The sequence below is a fragment of the Lagenorhynchus albirostris genome, chromosome 3 (assembly GCF_949774975.1).
Source record: "Lagenorhynchus albirostris chromosome 3, mLagAlb1.1, whole genome shotgun sequence".
NCBI lineage: Eukaryota > Metazoa > Chordata > Mammalia > Artiodactyla > Delphinidae > Lagenorhynchus > Lagenorhynchus albirostris.
The window spans coordinates 147238954-147257801 of NC_083097.1; the positions used below are offsets into that span (position 1 = coordinate 147238954).

Sequence of the window (18848 nt, forward strand, 5' to 3'; positions counted from 1 at the left end):
CACTGCGCTACCAGGGAAACCTCTGTATTTAATTTTTGATAGTTTGATTAATATGTGTCTTGGCGTTTTTCTCCTTGGATTTATCCTGTATGGGACTCTCTGTGCTTCCTGGACTTGATTAACTATTTCCTTTCCCATATTAGGGAAGTTTTCAACTATAGTCTCTTCAAATATTTTCTCATACACTTTCTTTTTCTCTTCTTCTTCTGGGACCCCTGTAATTCGAATGTTGGTGCATTTAATGTTGTCCCAACCGTCTCTGAGACTGTCCTCAGTTCTTTTCATTCTTTTTTCTTTATTCTGCTCTGCAGTCATTATTTCCACTATTTTATCTTCCAGGTCACTTATCTGTTCTTCTGCCCCAGTTATTCTGCTGTTGATTCCTTTTAGAGTATTTTTCATTTCATTTATTGTGTTGTTCATCATTGTTTGTTTCCTCTTTAGTTCTTCTAGGTCCTTGTTAAATGTTTCTTGCATTTTGTCTGTTCTATTTCCAAGATTCTGGATCATCTTTGCTATCATTATTCTGAATTCTTTTTCAGGTAGACTATTTCGTCTTCATTTGTTAGGTCTGGTGTGTTTTTATCTTGCTCCTTCATCTGCTGTGTGTTTTTATGTCTTCTCATTTTGCTTATCTTACTGTGTTTGGGGTCTTCTTTTTGCAGGCTGCAGGTTTGGAATTCCCATTGTTTTTGGTGTCTGTCCCCAGTGGGTAATGTTGGTTCAGTGGGTTGTGTAGGCTTCCTGGTGGAGGGGACTAGTGCCTGTGTTCTAGTTGATGAGGCTGGATCTTGTCTTTCTGCTGGGCAGGTCCACGTCTGGTGGTATGTTTTGGGGTGCCTGTGGATTTATTATGATTTTAGGCAGCCTCTCTGCTAATGGGTGGGGTTGTGTTCCTGTCTTGCTAGTTGTTTGGCATAGGGTGTCCAGCAGTGTAGCTTGCTGGTCCTTGAGTGAAGCTCAGTGTTGGTGTTCAGATGGAGATCTCTGGGAGATTTTCGCCATTTGATATTATGCGGAGCTGGGAGGTCTCTTGTGTACCAGTGTCCTGAAGTTGGCTCTCCCATGTCAGAGACACAGCACTGACTCCTGGCTGCAGCACCAAGAGCCTTTCATCCACACGGCTCAGAGTAAAAGGGGGAAAAAGTAGAAAGAGAGAGAGAAAGAGTATAAAATAAAATAAAGTTATTAAAATAAAAAATAATTATTAGGAAAAATAATTTTTTAAACAAAACAAAAAAATGGACGGTCAGAACCCTAGGACAAATGGTGAAAGCAAAGCTATACAGACAAAATCTCACACAGAAGCATACACATACACACTCACATAATATATCTTGCTCTCAGAGCCCACGTCTTCAATTTGGGATGATTCGTTGTCTATTCAGGTATTCCACCAATGCAGGGTACATCAGGTTGATTGTGGAGATTTAATCTGCTGCTCCTGAGGCTGCTGGGAGAGATTTCCCTTTCTCTTCTTTGTTCGCCCAGCTCCCGGGGTTCAACTTTGGATTTGGACCCGCCTCTGCGTGTAGGTCTCCGGAGGGCGTCTGTTCTTCGCTCAGACAGGACAGGGTTAAAGGAGCCGCTGATTAGGGGGCTCTGGCTCACTCAGGTCGGGGGGGAGGGAGGGGCACGGAATGCGGGGCAATCCTGCGGTGGCAGAGGCCGGCGTGACGTTGCACCAGCCTGAGGCACGCCGTGCATTCTCCCAGGGAAGTTGTCCCTGGATCACGGGATCCTGGCAGTGGCGGGCTCACAGGCTCCCGGGACGGGAGGTGGGGATAGTGACCTGTGCTCGCACAGAGGCTTCTTGGTGGCGGCAGCAGCGGCCTTAGCGTCTCATGCCCGTCTCTGGGGCGTCTGCGCTTTTAGCCGCGGCTCGCGCCTGTCTCTGGAGCTCCTTTAAGCAGCGCTCTTAATCCCCTCACGTCGTGCACCAGGAAACAAAGAGGGAAGAAAAAGTCTTTTGCCTCTTCGGCAGGTCCAGACTCCCTCCCGGCTATCTGTGGTGCACTAACCCCTTCAGGCTGTGTTTATGCCGCCTGTCCTCTCCCTGCGATCCGACCGAAGCCCGAGCCTCAGCTCCCAGCCCCCGCCCGCCCCAGTGGGTGAGCAGACAAGCCTCTCAGGCTGGTGAGTGCCCGTCGGCGCCGATCCTCTGTGTGGGAATCTCCCCGCTTTGCCCTCCGCACCCCTGTTGCTGTGCTCTCTTCTGCGGCTCTGAAGCTTCCCCCCACAGCTACCCACAGTCTCCGCCCACAGAGGGGCTTCCTAGTGTGTGGAAACCTTTCCTCCTTCACAGCTCCCTCCCACTGGTGCAGGTCCCATCCCTATTCTTTTGTCTCTGTTTATTCTTTTTTCTTTTGCCCTACCCAGGTACGTGGGGAGTTTCTTGCCTTTTGGGAGGTCCAAGGTCTTCTTCCAGCATTCAGTGGGTGTTCTGTAGGAGGTGTTCCACGTGTAGATGTATTTCTGATGTATCTATGGGGAGGAAGGTGATCTCCGCATCTTACTCTTCCGCCATCTTCCCCATCTCCCCTGGTTATCCATTGTAAATAAAGCAGTTGTGTACATGTCAATCCCAATCTCCGCAACTATCCCTCCCCCCGTTCTTTTTTTTTTCTTTCTCTCTGCTCTGATTATGTGAGTTCCACTGCCCTGTCTTGAAGTTCACTGATCATTTCTTCTGCTTCATCTAGTCTGTTTTTGAACTCATCTATTATATTTTTCCATTCGGTTGTGGTATTCTTCAGTTCTGTGACTTCTATTTGGTACTTTCTTATATTTTCTGCCACTTTGTTGAAATTCTTACTTTGTTCATCCATTCCTCTCCTGAAATCAGTAAGAATCTTTATGACCATTACTTTGAACTCTTTATCAGGGAAATAGCTTATCTCCACTTCCTTGAAGTTTTTTTTTTTTATATAAATTTTTTAATTTATTGCCGTGTTGGGTCTTCATTGCTGCATGCGGGCTTTTTCTAGTTGCGGTGAGCGGGGGCTACTCTTCATTATGGTGCGCGGGCTTCTCATTGCAGTGGCTTCTCTTGTTGCAGAGCACGTGCTCTAGGCTCGCAGGCTTCAGTAGTTGTGGCTTGTGGGCTCTAGAGCGCAGGCTCACTAGTTGTGGTGCATGGGCTTAGTTGCTCTGCGGCATGTGGGATCTTCCCGGACCAGGGCTCGAACCCATGTCCCCTGCATTGGCAGGCAGATTCTTAACCACTGTGCCACCAGGGAAGTCCCCTTTTTCTGAGGTTTTTATCTTGTTCTTTTGTTTGGAACATATTTCTCTGTATCTTCATTTTTCTACACTCTCAGTGTTGGTTTCTGTGCATTAGATAAAACAGCTACCTCTACCAGTCTTGAAGGAGTGGCCTTATGTGGCGATGAAATTTATTGTTCAACTTTGCGCTAGCTCTTCGTTGTCTCCCCAAACCTTTGTGATTGTCCAAGCAACCTGCGTTATTTCTAGTGGCTCCCTGTAGTCGAGGGACCTGCTAAGACCTGTCAGTGTCCCAAAGGGAAGGATCTCAGTCAGCACCTAGGTTCAGGCTGATTGGAAGTCAGACCCTCAGGCAGCAGCTTTTAAAGTATGCAGGTATATGCTGTCCTTTGGGACTGTGAGTGTAAACCCCACTGACCACCAGGACCAGGTGATCGAGAAGTGTCCCTGGGCAGAAGCTGTAAAAATTAGGGTGCCAGACAAGTGTATAAGCTCCTTTCTGGGAGATACTGATGACCTAAAGTGAGGCAGAGGGAGAACACAGAGATACTGTCCACCAGCGTTCATTGCAAGAGAGCACCTCAGTAGTCTCTTAGATGCATGCCAAACCAGAAGCCCGCCCCTCAGACCAAAGCTCCAGGAGAAGCAAATAGGCCTCTCTCACAGAAGAACTGGAGGTCTCTTTCAGTCTGTCGTCCGCACTGTATGCTGGCAGTGGTAGCTGCTCAAGAACTATCTCTGATTGTTGCAGCCCCTTGGGACCCAGAAACACAAGTGCCACTCGCCTGGCCCTGACATCCAGGTGATCACGGGCCATACCCTGGGCAGCAGCCACAAAAACGGGGCACCCAGTGTAAAGTCTGGGATACCAGATGCAGGTACAAGCTCCCCTCTGGGGAATACTGGCCCTCTGGAGCACCGTAGAGGGAGAGCAGGAAGATACACTCACCCTCCAAGGTCTCTGAAGAAAATTACAGCCAGCCCTTAGATGTGTGTTTAATAAGAAGCCTGTTCTTCAGGCTGCAGCTGTGAAGATAAACTAATAGACCTATTGCACAGAAAGACTAGGCGCCTCAGTCTGTTGCCTCTCTGCTGTGCCCTGGGGTATAGCTGGTTAAGAACTCTTTATTTGTTGTTACAGTCCTGTGGGACCCATGAGCATAAATCCCCCTGGCCACCAGAGCCAGGCAACCTAGAGGTGTCCCCAGGGCGGCAGCAGCAAAAATCATGGTGCCAAATGAGGGTGTAAGCTTCTTTCTGGGAGTCACAGGCAAGCTGGAACAGGGCAGAGGGAGGGTGCAGAGATGGTAACCACCAGCCTCTATCTTGGGAAAATAAGCAAATAAACCTCTTTCACAGAAAGTCTGTGTGCTTTTCAATCAGCTGCCTCCGTTCTGGGCCCTGGGGTGGGTGAGTCTGCCAGTCTGAACCCTTCAAGAGTGATTTCTCAGTGTGCTGAAGACTTGTGGGTCTCATGAAGGCAAGCCCTGTTGGCTTTCAAAGGCAGATTTTTGAAGGGCTCATCTCTCAGGTGCAGGTCTTAAATATTGGGGTGCCAGATGTGGGGTTCAAAGCCTTTGCTCCTCAGGGAGAAGCTTGGGGTTTTGAGATACCTCCTAATTGTGGATTTGTAAGCCAAGGGTGGGGTTTATGGCAAAATCGTGTCTCAGCCTCTCCTACCTGCTTTTTGATGTGGGTTTTTTCTTGTTCACCTGATGTGTAGCCATTGCTCAGCTAGTATTGGTCTCTTACAGAGGAAATTTTTCCATGTGTAGCTGTAGAATTGGTGTCTGTGGGAAGAGGTGAGTACAGGATCCTCCTACATTGCTGTCTTGAACCAAATCCCAGACAGATCTTTTTTGGGACCACACTTCAACCCACTCCATTTGTCTTCTGGCCTCCATCGTTTCTGATGAGAAGTCAGTACTCATTCAGGTTGTTGTTCACCTGTATGTAATTTGTCACATTTTTCTCTGGCCGTTTTCAAGACTTTTTTTAATCTTCGGTTTCAGCAATTTGACTGTGATGTGCCTGGGCATGGTTTTCTTCATACTTATTCTGCTTAAGATCTGCTGACCTTGAATCTTTAAATTTATATCCCTCGCCAGACTTGGGGCAATATCAATCATTTCTGCAAATATTTTTCTGCCCTTTCTCTGTCTCCTCTTTCTGGAGATTGTCCTACAGGTCCCTGAGTCTCTGTTCACTTTTTTCCTCATCTTTCTTCTCTCTCTCTTCTGATTAGGTAATTTCTTTTACTGAGTCTCTCCTCTGTCACCTCCATTGTGCTGTTAACTCCATCCAGTGAATTTTTTACTTCAGATATTGTGTTTTATTCAATTCTAGAATTTATTTTTTTTAAAAAATATGCGTTCTCCTAACTTTCATTCGTTACAAATCTGTTTTCCTTCATGCCATCAAGTATTGTTATAATAAACACTTTAAGATCTTTGTCTGCAAATTTCAACATCTGGTCATCTTAAAATTGGTCTCTATGGACTGTCTTTTCTCCAAAGAGTGGGTCACATTTCCCTTTTTGTATGTTAAGTAATTTGGGGCAGTACCCTGGATGTTCTGAAAGTCATATTGTGGAGACTGGATTCTGTTGTATTCTTCTGAAGGGTGGTGGTGATGGTGGTTGTGATTTTAAGCAGGCAGTTGGCTTGGTTGAATTCAAACTGTAAACTCTGTCTCCTGGACATCAGCTCACATCTCAGTTCAGTTCTTTTATTCCTGGCTGGGCTGCTTGCAGTCAGCCCTGTGCATGCATAGGTTAGGGGTCAACTAGAGTTTGGACAAAGCTTATACACACAGTCTGGGGCTTCTCTCTCATCCTCTCCTTTCTGGGATATCCCTCCTCACTTTGCTGCCACATAATTGTCCTGAAGTGTGTTCTCTGGTTTTTAAGGCCAAAAAGACTGAGAATTTTCTTTCAGGGTTTGAGCTGCCTTGCATAGCACCAACTGCACCCTACCCTCAGGCTAAAAGCCACAAAAATTGGAAACTCATCTCATACTATTCTCTTCTTTCAAGTTCCAACTCCCCTCCAGTATACACCTGCTTTTATTTACTCTCGTGTCTTTAGGTCATTTGTTGTTGTGTTTTTGTTTTTATTTTCCATATTGGTCCAGAGTTTGTAGTTGTTATCTGTGGGAAGGTCAGATTTACTCATCACTCAGAGTATACCTAGGTTTTTTCCTTCTCCATCAGCTGGTGGAGAGAACCTTCCTCTCCCAGTGAAGCCATAGGTATCAGCTGAAGGAGAGGCATTAATGGGGCTCAAAACTGGTAGCCTATTAAGTAACTCAATGGATGGGTTGGAGCAATATTCTCAAGGGCAGAATGTGCCATCTCTGAAACTGGAAGAGGCCTGGCAAGCATGGTGCTTCTCTCTTAGCATTAGGAGTTGCAAGGCGCAATAGTAATTCCTGTACTCTAAAGCAGATGTCCTGGCATAACATGCCCTGGATCATTGAGCACTTCAAAACTATACTTGCATAGTAAGATTTTTATCTCCCAACCTCTTGGAGCGCATGGTCTTACTGGGACATATAGAGTAATGGCCACTTCTTGCTCATCAGGTCCAATTAATATTATGTATCCATATAATGGACCACTGTGATGATACATGGAAGGTCCAGAAAATCAAGGTCCGTTTGGACTGTATTTTGACAGAGAACAGGAGAATTCACAGGAGAGCCCTGAGGTAAGATTGTCAATGTATACTGTTGTCCATCTGTAAATGCAAATTGTTTCTGATCTTCCTTTCTGATCAATATTGGAATATTAGGTCAATAGCCACATACTCTGTGAGAGAGGCTCTGTTGCTTCCTTCCAGTATAGATACCAATCCAGCATAGCAGTTGCCGTGTGGCTGCCCCTTAGCTAAGTTTGCAGTAGAACACTGTCATCTGCCATATCTGTCTGGTTTTTACAGGGACCAGACTGGTAAATTAAAATAAGATATAATGGGGACTACCATCCTTGCGTCCTTTAAGTTTTTTAGGTTAGCACAGCATTTGACCCAAGAGGCAGTATTGTTAGTGATTTACTATCTTAGCCAGATTCAGAGTGATGGGGAGGAAGATAGCAGTTCAGGGGCTTTCATTTGGCCTTTTCTACTGTAATAGTCTTTATGACATAGGTCAAGGAGCTAATGTGAGGGTTCTTCCAGATGCTAAGTATATACAACCTGATTATACATTTAGGTACCAAGGAAATGATTACCAGATATATCTGTGAAGACTTCGGACCCACTGTAACAAAGTCCAGAGCCAGGACTTACATATATTACCTGACGTCCAGAATCCCTGCTTTAATGATGAGTCTTTGATGTGCTTTAGTTTTGGAACTTCTACTCTCCTTCTCAGCACTGTCATGGTAGTTCCATCATAGTACCTCACTTAACGTGGGCATCAGCTTTCCAAGTATCTAAACACTATCTTACTATTAGGATCAGTTCCAAGGCCTCTTGTCAGCATATTAAATATTGAGTCCTGGAAAAGTATCTCCATGTCAACAAACACTCCTTTAATCAGACTAATAGTCCACCACCCCTGACCCTGGTTCAGCATCCTCGGTACATTTGCAGGCAAGCACTCCTGGCTTTTGCTGCTACATATTAGCCTGGTTCTGTAGCTCCTTTGGTGAATAATTCTTTTCCACCCTTAACAGGCCAGCACTTCCCCAGGTGGGTCATGCTGAGACTTAACTCTAGTTATTGGCCTAGGGTCCAGAAGGGGATGTGTAGGAAGATCTTGAGGAATGCAGATACTGTTTTGCAGGACATCTGCCTCAGGTAAGACCTCTGCATAGTTTCTGCAAGGAGGCCTGCTGCTGCTGTTGTCTTCTAGCGAGGGGAAGTAATTCGCTTTTGCATGCCCAGAAGGTTCAAACGGATCTCAGGTTCAATAGTCTCAAGTGCATCTTTCTGGATATCCCTATCCCAAGTCTCAGCGTCCCACTTCATCCCTATCAGGGGCCTAACTTTGTTGTAGGAGACTTATTGAGGCTGTAAAGTTAGCCACTGCTGAAATTCTACTATTCTTACAGTATAGCCTTGTGCCTGGTCTTTAGCACAATTTACCTTCCAGCTACAGTAGATGACAGTCTTTTTTGAAAGCTGCTAGTGAGACCTTCTGATTTTCACATCTTGCCTTAAAGTGGTAATTGTCTGCCCTGAGCTTGTCGTTTTCTCTCTTCCATGCATCAGTAGCATCCAGCAATAACGAACTAATTCCATAGTCCTTTAAGTTATTGTTTCCTCTGTATTGCACAAGCCCATACAACTCTTTTCAGTTGTATCTGATTCCAGTTTACCACAGGTACATGTTTTAATAATGTCAGTGTTATGGCATAGCAGGTGATAATAACACTGCACTTACCATCATTGATGGCATCTTTATTGCCATCTGACCAGCAAGTGATCAGATTCCAAAATCTCATCCTTAGAGTCCGTTTCCTGTGACCACTACAAGTTCCAAATGTCTTAGTTAGGGTTCTTCAGAAGCAGACTATGAAATGGGACTTCATGTGCAAGTAATCTATTTAGGAAATGCTCCCAGGAAAAACTGGAAAATGAATAGGAGAAGCAGGATACAGGAGGGGAAAAGCAAAGCAAAGCAAGTGTGTGATCCCAAACAAAGTCCCGTGGAGGGTAACTTCAGCTTGATGCCACAGGGGAACTTTGGAATATAAATTGGGCCTCAGAGTTTTTGTCCTGACTTGTTGCCAGGAAGCTGGGCTTTCACACTCCCACACCAGTCAGTCACTGGCTAAGGCCCATCTCAGGGTGGGTGGATGTAAATTCCCCGAGCACTTCTGACTCTGCCTATGGGCACAGTGACTCCGGTAGCCCTTGAGTAGGCCTTTGAAGAGTCTCAGGTGTGGACTGTTAGAAGCAAAAGACACAAGCTGGGGGAGGGGCAAAGAGAAACCTTTAAGGGTGATCTGGGTGGAGCCCCAGGAGTATCCACTGTAAGTACTTACCTTTCCTTCCCTCCATAACTCCTCTTTTACTCCTCCAGTCCTGGGGGAGCCAGACACAACAGAGTGAGTGGGGGAAGAAGAGAAGAGCGAAGTGGCAGAAACGATGAAGAGGCAGATTAGTTGGGATAGGCTAGGTTATACTGTACTAACAAACAACCCTAAAATCTCAGCAACTTATCACAATAACGTTTATGCTTTCTTATGCCTCATGTCCTGTGTGGATTGACAGCAGGCTTTGCTCCGCATGGTCACTGGGGGCTAAAGTTGTTAGAGGATCCACCGTCTTGTTCTGCAACATCTTGAACACACAGCTTCCTGGGTGATTTTTTTTTCTTTTAATTGAAGTATAGTTGATGTATAATATTATATGTTACAGGTATATAATACAGTGGTTCACAATTTTTAAAGGTTATACTCCACTTAGAGTTATTATAAAATACTTGCTGTATTCCCCATGTACAGTATATCCTTGTGGTTTATTTTACACCTAATAGCTTGTACCTCTTAATCCCCTAACCCTGTATTGCCTCTCCCTCCGTCCCTCTCCCCACTGGTAACTACTAGTTTGTTCTCTATGTCTGTGAGTCTGCTTCGTTTTTGTTATATTCACCAGTTTGTTGTATTTTTTAGATTCCATGTATGTGATATCATACAGTATTTGTATTTCTCTGCCTTCTTTCATTTAGCATAATGCCCTCCAAGTCCTTCCATGTTGTTGCAAATGGCAGAATAATTCTTTTCGTGTGTGTGTGTGTGTGTGTGTATGTATATATGTGTGTGTGTATATACATATATATACACATATACATACACACCACATCTTCTTTATCCATTCATCTGTTGACAGACACTTAGATTGCTTCCATATCTTGGCTGTTGTACATAATGCTGCTATGAAAATTGGGGTATATGTATCTTTTCAAATTAGTGTTTTTGTATTTTCTGGATACGTACCCAAGGAGTAGAATTGCTGGGTCATATGGTAGTTCTATTTTTAGTTTTTTGAGAAACTTCCATACTGTTTTCCACAGTGGCTGCACCAATTTCCATTCCCCCCAGCAGTGTACAAGGGTTCTCTTTCTCCACAGCTTCACCAACGTTTGTTATTTGTGTTCTTTAGCCATTCTGACTGGTGTGAGGTGATATCTCATTGTGCTTTTGATTTGCATTTCCCTGATGATTAGTGATGTTGAGCATCTTTTCATGTGCCTGTTGGCCATCTGCATTTCCTCTTTGGAAAAATGTCTATTCAGTTCTTCTGCCCATTTTTTAATCAGGTTGTTTGTTTTTTTGATGTTGTATTAGCTGTTTATTTATGTTGAATAGTAACCCCTGATTGGTCATATCACTTGAAAATATTTGAAATATAGGGAATCAAATGGTGCAGTTGGTGAGTATCATCCCGACCATTCCTGTCTTTTTCACTGCAAGCTTCTAAGTCTAGTTTAAGCTTGAGCTGGATGAGAAAAAGTTTAAATCAAATGTGAAAGTAAAACTTGGTAACGAGACTTGGCGAAATAATTTTAGAAAAACAATGGTATTTGCCAGAGATTTTGTCACCAAGGCAGGGGAAAATGGTTTACCTAGCACAGAGGATGTGAAAGAATTAAGGTTCCTAACAAAAAACTGAAAATAGCCAAAATGCCTAACTATATAATAGTGGTTAGGTAGATTATGTACATTGACAGGTGGGTAGGTTACTTAGCCATTTCAAACTATGTGTTTCCCGAGAACTTTTAGTGGTGTTGTTAAAATGCTTATGATGTAAGGGGAAAAAGTTAGGATATAAAACTGCATATGAGAATTCCCATCTCTTACCTGGATTACTGTAAAGGCCCTACTTACCACCCTTCTGCTGCTCCAGTATGTTCTTTATGTTGCAGCAGTCACCTGTCTCCAGCATAAAGCCAATGACCTTCAGGATAAAATCTCTGTTTCTTTTCATAGTTTACATATATCTCTCTGGTCTGTCTCTCCTACTTCATTTTTCTCAACTACCCATTTCATACCCTATTCTCAAATTTATACCCCCAGCCCAGACATTTCCTCCGAGCCCCAGATGTGTGTAGACAAGCAACATCCCTCTTTGGTTGTGTCACAGGCATCTCAAATTTAACATGTGCAAAATTAAACTTGGTTTTCTGGAAGGTCTCACTTTAAAATTGAACTTCTGATTCCCTCTCTTCAGTACACCAGTGTCCTGTGCCCATCTTTTCTAACTCTGTAAATGCTACCTCTATCTACCCGGTCACCAAAGCCAGAAATTCAGGAATCACCCTTGAGTCTCAGCTCCTTTCTAACTTCAGCTTGCACTTGGACCCTCATGGTCTCTCTGATCCCTCACTATGTCATGGTATTTCAGCCTCTCAACTTCCATTTCTAACTGGTTGTTCTCTGAGTATACCCCAGTTCAAATCACTAAGAGAGAGATTCCAGTTGATTCAGTTTTGTCCCTACTAGGTTTTTGATGTCCTGAAGGAAGAGTCAACCCATCTTACTGGTTCTACCATTTCATCAATTTTTTAGCATGTTTCCTCTCTCTCGGAATTGGTAAGAAAAAGGTTTTGCAAATTTTTCTAAGTCTCATCCAAAGTGAGAAGACATGGACAAGTAGAGGTAGGAAGGATGGAGCTCCAAACTAATTTCATGATTGTTGGAGGCTTATGACAACATCCGCTATTGTGCCTATACACTGAATATTTCATTTCAGTTACTCTTGTTTCATGTCTAGACTTTTCACTTGTTTCTTTTTTTTTCTTAATAAAACTTTTCTTGAGATACAATTCACATACCATAAAATTCACCCTTTAAAATTATACAGGCAAATCTCAGAGATATTGTGGGTTCAGTTCCAGACTGCAATAAAGTGAATATCACAATAAAGTGAGTCACATGAATTTTGTGGCTTCTCAGTGCATATAAAAGTTATGTTTACACTATACTGTCATCTGTTAAATGTGCAGCAGCATTATGTCTAAAAATGCTTAATTAAACCTTAATTAAAAATACTTTCTCGCTGAAAATGAAAAAACAATTACAGTAGTAACATCCGAGATCACTTATCACAGCTCACCATAACAAATACAATAATAATGAAAACATTTGAAGTAGTGTGAGAATTACCCACATGTGAAGCAGAGACACGAAGTGAGCAAATGCTCTTGGAAAAGTGGTGCCTCTAGACTTGCTCAATCCAGGGTTGCCACAAACCTTCAAGTTGTAAAAAAACACAGTATCTGCAAAGGGCAATAAAGCGAAGCACAATAAAATAAGGTATGCCTGTACAACCAGTGGATTTGTTTTTTGTTTGTTTTTTAGTATATTCAGAGTTACACAACCATTACCGCTACCTGATTTTAGAACACTTGGTTCCTTTTTAAACTTTTGTTTTTAGCTCTCTGCTGAACATTTCGAATCACGTCCTGTCTCCTCAAAGATAGTAAGCACAGTGATTTTATACTCAGATTACTCCAGTATCTGGCACCCCGTTGGTCAACTTCTAATGTTTTTTCTGCCAACTTTAGCTTTAATATTTTCCTATGTGCCTAGTTTTTTTGTTTTTTCTTTGTTCGGTTTTTTTTTTGGCTGTGTTGGGTCTTTGTTTCTGTGCGAGGGCTTTCTCTAGTTGCGGCGAGTGGGGGCCACTCTTCATCGCGGTGCACGGGCCTCTCACTATCGCAGCCTCTCGTTGCGGAGCACAGGCTCCAGACGCACAGGCTCAGTAGTTGTGGCTCACGGGCCTAGTTGCTCCGCGGCATGTGGGATCTTCTCAGACCAGGGCTCGAACCCGTGTCCCCTGCATTGGCAGGCAGATTCTCAACCACTGCGCCACCAGGGAAGCCCCCCACCTCATTTATTTTTTAATTGTGTGCTAGACATTTTATTTGTAAAATTGTTTGCAGAAATCGTTGAGACCTAAGATGTTGTTCCCCTTCAGAGAGGATTCACCTTTGCTTCTGCCTGGAGCTTGTGAGCACTAGCAATACTGTATCACCCGAGGCCAATTTTAGGGGTTTTGATTATTTGAAGGAGAACTACAGTACCTATGACGCCTCTTTTTTTTTTTTTTTTTTTTTACGGTATGTGGGCCTCTCACTGTTGTGGCCTCTCCCGTTGCGGAGCACAGGCTCCGGACGCGCAGGCTCAGCAGCCATGGCTCACGGGCCCAGCCGCTCCACGGCACGTGGGATCTTCCTGGACCGGGGCACAAACCCGTGTCCCCTGCATCGGCAGGCGGACTCTCAACCACTGCACCACCAGGAAAGCCCTGTGAGGCCTCTTAACATCAGGTTTACTGTTATTCATGGGTGTAGCCTTTGAGGGCCCTACAGAGGCAATGGTTTCACTTGGGTCCCCTCTGTCCTGCCCTTATCAGGCTTCTAATCCTTGTGCTCTTGGCCCTGGGAGGTTGTCAAAAGCTCACCTCCACATTTCTGTTATCCACTCTGGGATCAGCAAATGCTCCCAGGGTAAAATACCAGCATCGTCCCTCTGGCTCTCCATCCTTGCTTGAATCCTAGCCTGGTAATTCTTCACTATCTTGGAGTTCTCATATGCCTTCAAGGAGATGTGTTTGTTACTGACCAGGGTCCTTGGCCTCCCTTAATCAATAGAAATTGATAAGAGACCAGACAAGAAATTTAGGCCAAGCTTTATTGGGGCCCCTGCTACAGCAGGGGGAGAGCGAAAACAAATAACAAGTTCCCTTGCTCTCTCGCTGGCTTGCTGAGCGGGGGCCGAGCTGGTTCCTTATATGGGGTGAGGGTAGGGGTGTGTCCAAGGGTCGGGCCCAAACTGTGGTTTGCCCACCCCTTAGGTGGTATTGTGTGGAGGGGGTGTGCACAGTACCCTGCTTTTGCTCCTGTCTCCCTGCTTTTGCTCCCGGCTCTTCAGAAGTGGCAGTTGGGTTTTTTTGGTCTCTTTGTATCTTGTTGTCCATAATTTGCCCCAACTGCGTGGGCATGCATGCAGTTATTTTTAGTTCCTTATAGTTTCTTTGTATTTTGTTGCTTGAGGAGTCGTTTGTCCAGGTGCAAGCATTGCAGCACTGTAGCAAAGGGTCCCAGGTCCCTTGTCTCATCCCCTGTCTCTTCCCTGCTAAGGGATTCTACACCCCTTATTCTTAAGGGGTAAGGGGCCAAAGGTCTGTTGTTCTGAAACTTCTTCTTGCTGGACAGGGGCTGTAGCCCCTAGCCTACCCTAGAGGTACAGTTGCTGACTGTTCCAAGGACCTGTAGGGAACTGGGCCATCCTCCGCTGGAATGGGCTGAATTCCTTGAGCCATTGTGAGTCTTACTTGAAACTGTTGGAGCCTAGAAGACACAAACTTAACCAAAAAGTTAAATAAACAAGGGCCAGAAAGGGGAAGGACAAAAGTAGCCATTAAAGGGCCTAGAAAGGGAAGGAACTAGCTTAACTTCCAGAGGACTTCTTTAACTGCTGACCAGACAGTGGAGGAGATATCACCCCTACCAAAATTATGAAGCCACTCTGCCTGGTCGTGTATTCCCAGGTGTGGTAGGAAGTATTAGTTATCACACAAAGCATCTGTCGATGGTGCCTGTCTTTTGAATGAGTATCTCAGATTTTCCACTGGCTCACGGGTGTATAGTTCTTTTGCGACCTGCGGGGTTTCTGGATGTAAAAGCTTTGGTCTGGACAAATGTACCCAACTAGCTGTCCCTTGCAGGTTGACAGCAGTGGGGGTGGTTAAAGTTACTTTATGGGGGCCCTTCCATTTTGGCAATAGTTGGCCTTTGGGGGACCCCTCTTTCCAGGCTTTAAGAAGAACTTGGTCCCCGGGGTTTATTTGTGAAGGAATTGCTCCTTCCTCTATATTTTTAGTGGGAGCTGGCAGTGCCCTGTGGGCATAGTCCTGGATTGCCTTCTGAACTTGTCCTAGATTAATAATGAATCTCAGGGCCTGGTTCACTTCCTCATCCAGTAGAATGTCAGTAGTTAGAAAAGGCCTCCCATAGGTCACTTCAAATGGACTAAGACTCAGACCACTCCTGGGGGCTACACAGACCCCGAGGAGTACAATAGGAAGAAGTTGGTCCAGGGTTCATGAGTTTCTTGGTAGAGCTTTGCTAAGGTTTTCTTTAAAGGATGGTTCATTTTCTCTACCTTCCCTGAAGACTGTGGGTGCTAAGAGATGTGTAGCTTGTAGTCTATCCCTGGGGCAGTTGTGAGCCCCTGTGTGATTTTGGCTATAAAAGAGGACCCATTTTTGCTTTAGAGGGACTTTGGAAGTCCAAACCAAGGAATTCCTTTTAATTGGGACTTACACACTTCCATAGCCTTTTCAGATTGCGTGGGGAAGGCTTCAGCCCATCCTGTGAAAGTATCAACAAACAGCAAAAGATATTTATATCGTGATCGCGGGGGCATTTGGGTGAAATCTGCCAGTCTTCCCTCCATGTTGAATTGGCCTGAGTAACGAAGGGGGAATTGGATGGGCCTGTGGGTTATTCCGGGCACATAAACCACAGGCAAGCGTTACTTGTTTTACTGTTCCTTTAAGCCCCGTCCCTGAAAAAGTCTTTTGCATCAAGTTCCACAGTGCATCCCTCCCATAGTAGGTGGCATCATGTAAGCTCTTAGTGAGTTTCCATGGTTGGGCCTCAGGGATTAGAACCTTATCCTCCTTTTTATACCAGCCTGTGCTTCCTTTCTCATAGCCCCATTTCTCAGCATTTTCTTGTTCCTATGGGGAATACTGGGGGAGGCCAGGGAGTTCACGGGGGCCAATCACTAGGGCCATGACTTGTTCAGGTTCCTACAGTCGAGCTGCCTGTTTTGCAGTTTGATCAGCTTTGCTGTTCCCTTGGCTCACAGAGGATCCATCCCTCTGATGGCCCCTACAGTGGGTTACTGCTACCTGGGTCGGGAGCTGCACTGCTTCTAAAAGATCCAAGATCAAATCTTTATGTTTTATGGGGGAATTTCTAGCGATTAACATTCCTCTTGCTTTCCAAATGGCAGCATGAGCATGTAGCATGTGGAACCCATATTTAGAGTCAGTAAAAATATTTGATTTCTTATCCTTCCCTAATTGCAAAGCTCTCATTAATGCAGTTAGTTCAGCTTTCTGGGCTGATTTCTGGGGTGGCAGTGCCTTGGCTTCTGTGACTTCATCTAGACTAACTATGGCATACCTCACCTTCCAGGTTCCCATTTCTAGAAAACTGCTCCTATCAGTAAACCGTTCGACCTCAGAGCTGTCAGGAGGTTCATCGAGAAGATCAGACCTGCTGGAGTAAGTTTGTTCTCTGGTCTCTATACACTGATGCAGTAGGTCTCCACTCCCGACCTCTGAACGCACAGTTGCTGGGTTCAGGATTTGGCACACCTTTAAGGCAATGTCTGGGGTGTCCATTAGGAGGGCCTGACATCTTGTTAACCTTCCTCCAGTAAACCAATGATGTCCTTTGACTTCCAGCACAGATGGTACCTGATGGGGGGTTAATACATCTAAGTGTTGTCCCAGGGTGAGCTTGGAAGCCTCATTAACCAACAGGGTTGTGGCTGCTACTGCCTGCAGGCAGCTTGGCCATCCCAGGGCCACTGAGTCCAGTTGTTCTGAAAAGTAAACCACTGGTCTCTCTCTGATCTGGTCCCAGCTTTTGGGTCACGAGTCCTAGTGCTATCCCTGACCTCTCGTGAATGTATAGGGTAAAGGGCTTGTCCAAACTTGGAAGTCCCAGTACTGGTGCTCTGCTCAACTCAGTCTTTTTTTTTTTTTTTTTTTTTTAATTTTGGCTGCACCAGCTCTTTGTTGCAGCATGTGGGACCTAGTTCGCCGACCAGGGCTCAAACCCGGGCCTCCTGCATTGGGAGAGCAGAGTCTTCCCCACTGGACCACCAGGGAAGTCCCTCAACTCAGTCTTTAGAGTCTCAAAGCCCCGCTGGTGGTCCCTATTTCATTGAAGGTTTTCCCTTTCTTCTCCCTTTAGAACCTCATACAGGGGTTTTGCTGTAAGGCCGTAATTTGGAATCCAGATACCACAGAACCCAGCCATCCCGAGAAAGCCTTAGAGTTGCCTCTTTGTGGTTGGGGATGGTTATATACTAATTGCTGTTTTTCGATCTATGGCCAGGGGTCATGCCCCTGGGGTCAAAACAAATCCTAAATATTGAACCCTTGTTATGAGATCTGAGCCTTGGTTGGAGAGACTCTATATCCCCTTTTTGCCAGAAAATTTACGACCCTAACGGTATTTTGATCTGAATCTTATTTGGTCTCACTACTTATCAATAGATCATCAACATATTGTAGCAGAGTTCCCTTCTCAAGGCTCAGTTCCCTCAGTTCCGTAGCTAACACACTTCCAAAAAGATGGGGCCGTCCCGAAAACCCCGCGGAAGCACTGTCCAGGTGTATTGGGTAGCCTCTAGGGGGTCAGGGTCCCTCCAGAGGCAGAAAGGTATTGCGTTTGGATGTAGGGGAATACAGAAAAATGCATTTTTGAGGTCCGAAACAGAGAAATACTGAGTGCTCCCTGACACTTGGGTGAGGAGGGTGTCAGGGTTTGTTTGCCACCAGTGGGTGAATAGGGATGACTGCCTCATTCACTGCTCGTTAAGTCTCGCACAGACCGATACTCCCCGTTAGGCTTCTGAACGGGGAGGATCGGGGGTATTGCAAGGGGATTGGCAGGACCTAATGGGTCTGTGTTTTGGGAATTTGGTGAGCAGTGGTTGGATTCCCCTCAGGGCCTCAGGCTTTAAAGGATATTGTCTTTTCCAGGAGTATTTTTCCCCAGGCCTTAACCTTATTTTTATTGGGGGAACACATTTTGCCCTTCCTGGCACCGAGGTATCCCAAACTGCAGGATCTATTTGTTCTCTGATTTCTTGGGGGATGTCTTGGGATATATTGATGACCAGCAAGTGGGTCATCTGGGGCTACTAGTAGATGCATTCTCTGTTTGAATTCTCTACCTCCTTGGACTTCACCCTCTGCTAAGCTGTCCTACTAGCTCCTAACTTATTTAGCAAATTTCTCCTGAGGAGGGGGACAGGGCATTCTGGCATATACAGAAAGGAGTGAGTAATAATAACGGATGCAACTCTGCAGGCAAGGGGAGACGTAAATCGCCTTACCTTTGGCTGTCCATCAACTCTCGTCACCGTAGTCATGGTTGGAGAGGCCAGCCAGCCGAGTCAGAAAAGAGCAGGCGGCTCCAGTGTCTACAAGAAATTCAGTTCCCCTACCTGCCACATCGAGGGTGACTCAAGGCTTCACTGGAGTGACGAGGATGGACTGAGTGGGATCTGGAGCCGGGCAGGCGCTTGGGCCCCGTCAGTCCATGTGTGGGAATCTCTCATCCGAGACATTCCTGGGGAACTGGGGCCGGTCGGGGTTGCCCCTCCAGTGTCCCACAGGAGGGCGCTCAGGACATTCCCCCTTCCAGTGCCCCTCCTTCCAACAAAAGGCACACTGGTTTGGGCTTCATTTGTTTTTTTTTTTTTAATTCTTTATTGGAGTATAATTGCTTTACAATGGTGTGTTAGTTTCTGCTTTATAACAAAGTGAATCAGTTATACATATGTTCCCATATCTCCTCCCTCTTGCGTCTCCCTCCCTCCCACCCTCCCTATCCCACCCCTCTAGGTGGTCACAAAGCACAGAG

The 18848-nt window shown here is 45.3% G+C and overlaps 1 long non-coding RNA gene across 1 annotated transcript in view; it reads left to right on the forward strand.

Moving 5' to 3' along the window:
* Positions 1 to 18848, forward strand: part of LOC132517284 (uncharacterized) — a 70841-nt gene that overhangs the window by 17071 nt on the left and 34922 nt on the right. The window contains exon 3 of the long non-coding RNA XR_009539669.1: positions 16383 to 16471. This is a non-coding gene — a long non-coding RNA (uncharacterized LOC132517284). The remainder of the gene's footprint in view (positions 1 to 16382; positions 16472 to 18848) is intronic.